The sequence below is a fragment of the Gymnoscopelus braueri genome, assembly GCF_963280865.1.
Source record: "Gymnoscopelus braueri genome assembly, chromosome: 22".
Taxonomy (NCBI): Eukaryota; Metazoa; Chordata; class Actinopteri; order Myctophiformes; family Myctophidae; genus Gymnoscopelus; species Gymnoscopelus braueri.
Window position 1 is genome coordinate 2,383,494 of NC_137624.1, and position 8,156 is coordinate 2,391,649.

Sequence of the window (8,156 nt, forward strand, 5' to 3'; positions counted from 1 at the left end):
ACTGTAGTATTTCCAATTTCCAATACTTCTACTTCTACTCCACTACATCTCAGAGGCAAATATTGCACTTATACTCCACTAAAATTATTTGAAAAAACTAGTTACAAGTTACTTTGCAGATATGCATTTTTACATTATAAAATATACATTAAAGGGATACTTCACTTTCGGGTCGGGGAAACATTTAAAAAATATATTAAAAATAAATGAAAAAAGTAATGGAAAATTCATGGCCCCCTCACGCATTAGAGTGTCCTACTAATGTGTGAGGGGGCCTTTATTTTGCCATAACTTCTTTCATTTTTTTAATATATATTTTTAATGTTTATTTTATGTGAAAGTGAAGTATCCCTTTAACCACTTTAGCCCTATTTTATACCTAGGCTATTTGAAAATAGCCAATCTACAGGCTCACAGCGCGTCACAACGTGTCGCATCGCGTTTTTGTACTTTTGGTATTTTAAGTACGTTTTGATACCAATACTTTTGTACTTTACTCAAGTACATTTTGAATTCCAGACTTCTACTTGTAAATGGTAAATGGTGCATTTTTATATAGCGCTTTTATCCAAAGCGCTTTACATAGATTGTGCATTACATTCACCCATTCACACACACATTCATACGCCGATGGCGGAGGAAACCATGCAAGGCACCAACCTGCTCATCTGGAGCAATTGGGGGTTCATCGTCTTGCTCAAGGACACTTCGACACTAACTCTGGGGGAGCCCGGGATCGAACTGGAAACCTCATGGTTCCCATCCGGTCGCTCTACCCCTAAGCCACTACTTGTAACAGTGTATGTCTACATTGCAGTATTGATACTTTTAATTAAGTAAAGTACTCTTTCCACCACTGGTTTTAGGGACATAAAGCAGACCTTTTCCCAGATGACCTGAGAGGTCTCGATGGTTTGCGATATCGTACAAGATCAGAAATGTATTTTGCCCCTAAACCAGTGTAAGGATGTAAGAACTGTGCAGTGATATACTCCACTTTCTTGATATCAGTAAGGAGTGGAGCAACAGCGTTCTGAATCAACTACAGTCGTCTGATGGATTTTTTTAGGGAGACCTGTAAAGACACCGTTACAGTAGTCAAGTCTACTGAAGATGAAAGGACGAGTTTTTCTAGATCCTGCTGAGACATAAGTCCTTTAACCTGTGCTATATTTTTTAGGTGATAGTAGGCTGACTTTGTGATTGTGTTAATGTGGCTGTTTTTATATATTATAAAAGATAGGCTATAGGCCTGCTTATATAAAATATATATATCTATACACACACACGCGCGCGTAGCCATAAGCCACAGAGAGAGGCTCAGCACAGTGTAATGCTGGGATATGCAGAGCAGTGAAGAAGGATCCATTCTGCCTCCCACCCTGCCTGCTGCAAAGCCCCCCATACCCCCCCCCCCCACACACACACACACACACACACCCCTCGCCCACCCCAGATGCAACTGATAAGAGCCTGTGTGTGTTATCTGCACAGTACAGAGCAATTTAACTCACCCAGCACGCACACACGCGCACACGCACACGCACACCCACCCATACACACCCACCCAAACACACACACACACACACACACACACACACACACACACCCACCCACCCACCCACCCACACACACACACACACACACACACACACACACACACACACACACACACACACACACACACACACACACACACACACACACACACACACACACACACACACGCTTTTGTATTACTACACTTGTGAGGACATCAATATTTTATTTTATGAATGCAATTTTAGATTTTTTTGTTTATTGTTTTGCCTTTTTCTTTTTACCGCAAGCCTAAAGCCGAGATCTACAAGCTTGTAGATCTGCCATTTTTCGGTGCAAGACACCAGCGTGCAACTAAGTATAAATCAGGCATAACTCTTCACTCTAAACCCTAAAACCTGACTGCTAAAATGTCTAATCCCAACCTGAACATTTTCCTAATAGTAAATAACTTTAAACATATTTTGAACCATAAAACAACCATGTATCTTGTGAGGACCAGGAAAAGGCTCCTCACAATCTATTTATCAAATGTTACTATATCTGTGGGGACATAATGGTCCTCACAAATATAGAAATACTATCTCACACACACACACACACACACACACACACACACACACACACACACACACACACACACACACACACACACACACACACACACACACACACAGGCGCATGCACGCGCACATATATCCGCTGTTGCTTTTTCACGATTTCCTATCTCTTTATGTCAAACTGAACACAATGCTGATAATGAAATACATCTTATAAAAGGCTGCAGCATTTTCCTGCAGATACACAAACATATAAATCACCCTCTGGAAGGTAAGTAGGACTTGGACATAAAGTGAATTCTAATAAATGACATTGGATCGTTTCAATGTAAAAATGACAAAAATAATGACATTAACCCTAGAACACTAACGTTGAATATTATCACACCATCACTAACGTCGAGTATATTTTATCCAACATAACATATTCCATAAAATTTCGATTTTGATTGATATTCTCATCAAAATATATTAAAGTACAACAATACATGGCAAATTGAGGTACTCTTCTTACATTTATTCAATATAAAATATCGCACAAATTCACGCCCAGAATCGAGACAGCGCCACCACTCGGGGTAAGGGAGAACAGTGTACTGCAGCTGTCCATAGTTTCCCTCGTTGATTACTGAGGCTGTAGCGATTTGTGGGTGCTCTAATAAAGTGTCCCATTTGTTTGATTCGTCCTTTTTAATGTGACTTAACTGCCATCGCATACAACCCACAATATACTATTTTATACTCCATCAGTGTGTCAAAAGTGCTAGCATTGGAAATCTTAAGTTTAAGTGGCCACATGGTATATACGTCACGGACACATCCCTTGAGGTTTTCAATACGTTTGTGTCTCTCATGATTCGTTTTTGTTTTATACTATAACATTTAAGCTATTTATTTTGGAAAATGATATTGCTTCTTCCATGCAAATGGCGTCTTGCAAGACTTATTTTTAATAATACTAACCGGGGATATGTCATTTCTGGCCATTTAGTAGTTACAACTACATCAGGCAAGTTAAGACGTTTTAAATTCTCATGTACCGTCGGAGATCCACGGCAGGTAGGCAATTAATGTAAGCCACATGTTCCAAATATAGACATGAACAAAGTGAGTCGGGATGGTCATGGTCAGGTCGGGATGTAGACTTGAGAATTCCCCTCTTCAAAGTCGGTGCTCGTAAAGACTGTGATGTCACTGAAATGCGACTACTTGCGTCTGTCTGCCGTCTCCCCTTTGCTGTGTTAACATTATGGGTAACCCATTCAAGTGGCAAATTAAATGTGAAACACGTCATCTATTGAGAAAACAAGAAGATATGTTGGCAAAGACCCCATACATTTGGAATATTTTTATTCCAATCAATATTGTCTCCAGTTCATGTAGGATTATTTTACTGTAAAAGTTTTTTTTTTTTTTTGGACAGTTTAATTCACTGGCTTCTATGGGCTGGACTGCAGTACACCGTTCTCCCTTACCCCAAGTGATGGCGCTCTCTCAATTGTGGGTGTGAATTTGTAGTCGCCCGTGTGTCTCTATCAATGGGTCATTCGAAGCTCACACCCCACATCTGGGACCATTTGGTCAATTGCTCCCCGAGTTATGCAACGCAGAGAAAAAATCCTGGCGGACAGAGATTTGGTGGCTTATAGCACTTTTAAGCTATTATTTCATAAAATGTTCAAAAATACAATAAACATATTAGCAGTTTTTCTTACAAATTCTAACATTTTTCAAAATAATTTCATAAATAAAATTGAAAGAATTGAAATAAATTCCACAAACGTAGCTTTTAAGAAGTGAAAATAGCCCATCTACAAGCTCACAACGCGTTGCAGAGCAACGCCTGTGAGCTTGGAGATCTGCTATTTTCTGCTATTTTCACTCATTTCTGTTTTTGGTCTCGATCTAAAAAGTTTGGGAACCACTGGCTTATAGTATGATGATGATGATGATGATGATGATGATGATGATGATGATGATGATGATGATGATGATGATGATGTTTATTTCCAGAAAGAGAGAGAAAAGAATATAAAAGAGGAGGGGGGATGGGGAACACAGGAGAAAGGAGAACAAAAAGAATATATCTACATTTATAGGCCTATACGCATATCCACCTGGCACAGCATGTACATGAGGTTAGACATAAGGTGCATTAACACAGCAGAAGGTGCATATACTGTACATTATATTTAGACGCTAAGGTGCAAAGATAAATCGGCACGCCGTACATGAGATTAAAGGTGCAAAGAGTATAGACGCATTGTGAGTTTCAGCCACTTTAAGTCCACAAAAGGTAACTTTCACTGGTACACTCCACATCGGGGGTTTTCAATGTTTTTTCAGGCCAAGGACCCCTTAGCTGAGAGAGAGATGAAGCAGGGTTCTACATATAAAATTGTGTTGGAGATTAAACTATTTCGTAGATTTCATAGAATATAGTTTCATGCAGTTGGCATGTTATCTTTTCTATTAACACGTTGGATTCATGTTAACGTGTATTTTCAGACATTTAACCATTTAAACCCCCAATACTTTGGCTCTGTACTTGGTCTTCTCTTTTTTCCTTCTGCGCCACACCTCCTCGCCGAAAATAGCAGATCTACAAGCGCAGTTTCATGCAGTTTGCACATCATCTTTTCTATTAACACGTTGGATTCATGGTTATGTGTATTTTTAGACATTTAACCGCATTTAAACCCTCAATACTTTGGCTCTGTAGCCTACTTGGTCTTCTCTTTTTTCCTTCTACAACAAACCTCTTCGCCGAAAATAGCAGATCTACAAGCTCCAGTGGCGGAACAACTCAAAGCCGGGCCGGTAGGCACCATAGAGTTATAATATATCTAGAGGGCAGATTGCCCCACTCCCAGCTATTCATTTCAATGAAATTGCTCAGTGGCGTTTTGAAGCACCCGGAAGTAAGAAATATTGGTTCCATATTGGTTCCATGGGTCCATTCCATTGGTTCACGCGTCGTGAGCAGGCGCACAAACAGCAGATGCACGCGCAAAATGCGGAAGTGTTGCAATAACAGATTTGACCACCAGGCTTGGCCGCTTCACTGTTCTACCGTGGTTCTGGGGGCTTGGTAGACACGGCACAGTGATCAGACCCCCCCCTGCGCACGCATGCACGCGCGCACGGGTCCACAGGATTTTCCACGCGGGTCCCAGGATTTTGTTACTTTTTTCCGGTTTTGGTTGCTTTATTTCGGTTTTTGTGCGGATTTTATTACTTTTTTTGTTACTTTATTTCGGTTTTAGGGTTATGTTGTTTAATTCTTATTTTTGCGGAGGCGGAGAGGCGGAGCACGCAAAGTGCGTCTAATTCTAATAAAATAAAGGTCCATGTGATTTGACGGCCCTGGCCCCCGGAGTCCCGGGCCGGTAGGCCGCCGCCTACCTAGCCTACCCGGACGCTCCGCCACTGACAAGCTCACAACTTGTAGATCTGCTATTTTTGGCTAAAGTTCTCCTCACAACAGGGATGCTATCCCATCACACAAAAGAGTTGGTGGCCCCCATGTAGTAAGTCTGAGCGGGGACCCCCTGTTGAAAGACCCCTAGGTCCACATGGTAAGCATGCCAGTATAATGTACTGAATGGGTGAATGTAATGAATGGCTGAATGTAATGCGCATGTCCCAGCAGGGAGGCAGAAAGGCTTATCCAGAGCAGAGCACCATAGGGACGGGGCTGTTGGTTTAGTCTGGCTTTCTCTTGTTTGTTTTGTCTGGGGCCGGTTGCTGTTGTTTACCCAAGCTTAGCATTAAGCATTGTTCTGTCTGCTGGAAATTAGCCTTATTTCTCTGGAATCACTTAGATTTGGAAAAACTGTGTGTGGATTCTTCTGGCTGGCAGAGTTTTTTATATATTTTTTATCATAGATTGCAAAGCTCTTTCATAAGAACATTACGTTGTTTTATGTACCGGGACGAGGGTTTCATGGTTATGAGTTATCATCAAGTCATTTATTATTTTGGTTCATAGACATCATTCTTTGATGCACTTGGTTAAAGGAGTAGTTCACCCAAAACATGACTTATTTCCTCTCAATTACACACCCCATGAAGCCTTGAATTCATGGAGATTTCTTCGTTTTTGTCGCATTCCTGAGCCAATAATTTGATTACCGTCTCCTACCGGCTAATGTATCCGGTAGGAGACACAAAGGAGACTCTTTTGTGTCCCCTACCGGAAATGCACCCGGTCATCAAATGATTGTCTAAGGAATGCGACAAAAATAAAACAATATCCATGAATTCAATGGCTTCATCTTCATGGGGTGTGTAATTGATAGAAAATAAGTCATGTTTTTGGGTGAACTACTCCTTTAACTCACAGTGTCCATTCTGACCGGGACAGTTTAGTAATGCTGTGTCCACACTGGCAGCTACTAAAGATACAACGCTACGAAGCGACTGCAGCATATCTATCACTGCATCGTTGTTGAAGTGTTGATCAACACGCAAGCAATAAAAATGCCTTGGCTTAACACATGGCTTAACACATCAAGTGCCATTTTAAAAAAAAAACAGGGTAGGGGAGAGTGGGGTCCAACGACGCACCCTTTTCTATTTCCCTCCCTGCACAGAGATTACTTAATTTCATGTAACCATACTTTTTTGTGAACAAGAGACACTTGTCCTCTCCCATTCCCCGCAGTCCGTTTTAATTTTAGTGAAACGAGTCGAACGCAATCGGTAAGTAAAGTGACGTTGCGCTACTCTCCGCACACGGCCGCCAGTCGGGACGAACGGTGCATACACGGGGGTCGGACGGCGCGGTCGGATGAAATGTCCTATAACAAGTACAAACGTTACATTTCTGGCATCTAACTCTCATTGATGCTTCAGTAGAACCCTACGAGCAAATGACCATGCTGATAGTCAAATAAATGTATCATGTTAATGTCCCCTCTGTCTGTTTCCTCAACTTTGTGTTTTACACATGCACCGTTCGTCCCTCCCTGTCCGTAATGCATCGAGTGGCTTAATGCGCCGTTCGTCCCTCCCTGCCCTCCCCGGATGTTTTGCTAGCTAGCACAAAAGCTAATGAATATTTTTCAATGGAACCTTCACTGAGAGTTAGCCCACAGATTAGCCTAACAGACAAAATCCATTTACAATCGGCACCAAATAAACACAGCAGTACAAATGGAAAACACTCAAATAGGGTATTTTTTACTACAGTGTGGAAATACACAAAAGTGTAAAAATCACTCAATGATGTGCAAGTGTAAAAATCAGAACTGGGAAAAAAAATCGTGTCTGATGTTTTCGACCGAAGACGAAGAGGGTGACGTCGCCGGATGTGACGAATTTTAAGTGTAGTATGAAAAAAGGTCCGTGTTGCAACCGTCCCTGCGCGTCGTTCGTCCCGGTTCTACCCTACATCCAGTGCCAGCGTTCTTACCGTTTACCGATATGTTTAGAGCTGTAGAAGCCTCCATGAGGACCCGGATGTAAACAAAGGATGCTCGCGCGATGGTCGAGGGTCTAACGACTGGAACTATAGCTATAGGGGTGTGTCGATACACTAATTTCACGATACGATACGATACACGATATTGGGCTCACACTATCGATTTTCATTATGATAATATATGGAGGGAAAAAAAGCAAATGCAAGTGAATGGAAAATGTACTTTGTATCCATGCTGGCAATGTCACAGCTATCTCCCGTCTTAATATTTAGAGGAAAATTAAGGAAACATAAAAAATAATAATAATAATCTCGCGCACGCGAAGTGCCCCCCCTAGGGCCTCATTCTATGGTTCGCCTAGGGCCTCCAGATCCTTAAATCCGCCCCTGCTAACGGTAGCCTGTACCTTTGTATCTGCCGGTGTGAACGCGCGGCAGTAACAGTCCGCCATGACAGCGAACAGGACTGTGTAGTTTTCAGATGGCGCACGTGAGCACACACTTCCACTTCCCAACTCTGTGTTTGTCTTCTACTTCCTCCTTCTTCCAATTCTGCTTGGATGTACACTTCCCTCGTACGCCCCGGTGGCACGCAACGCAAAAATAGCCGACCCACAAGCTCACAACGCGCC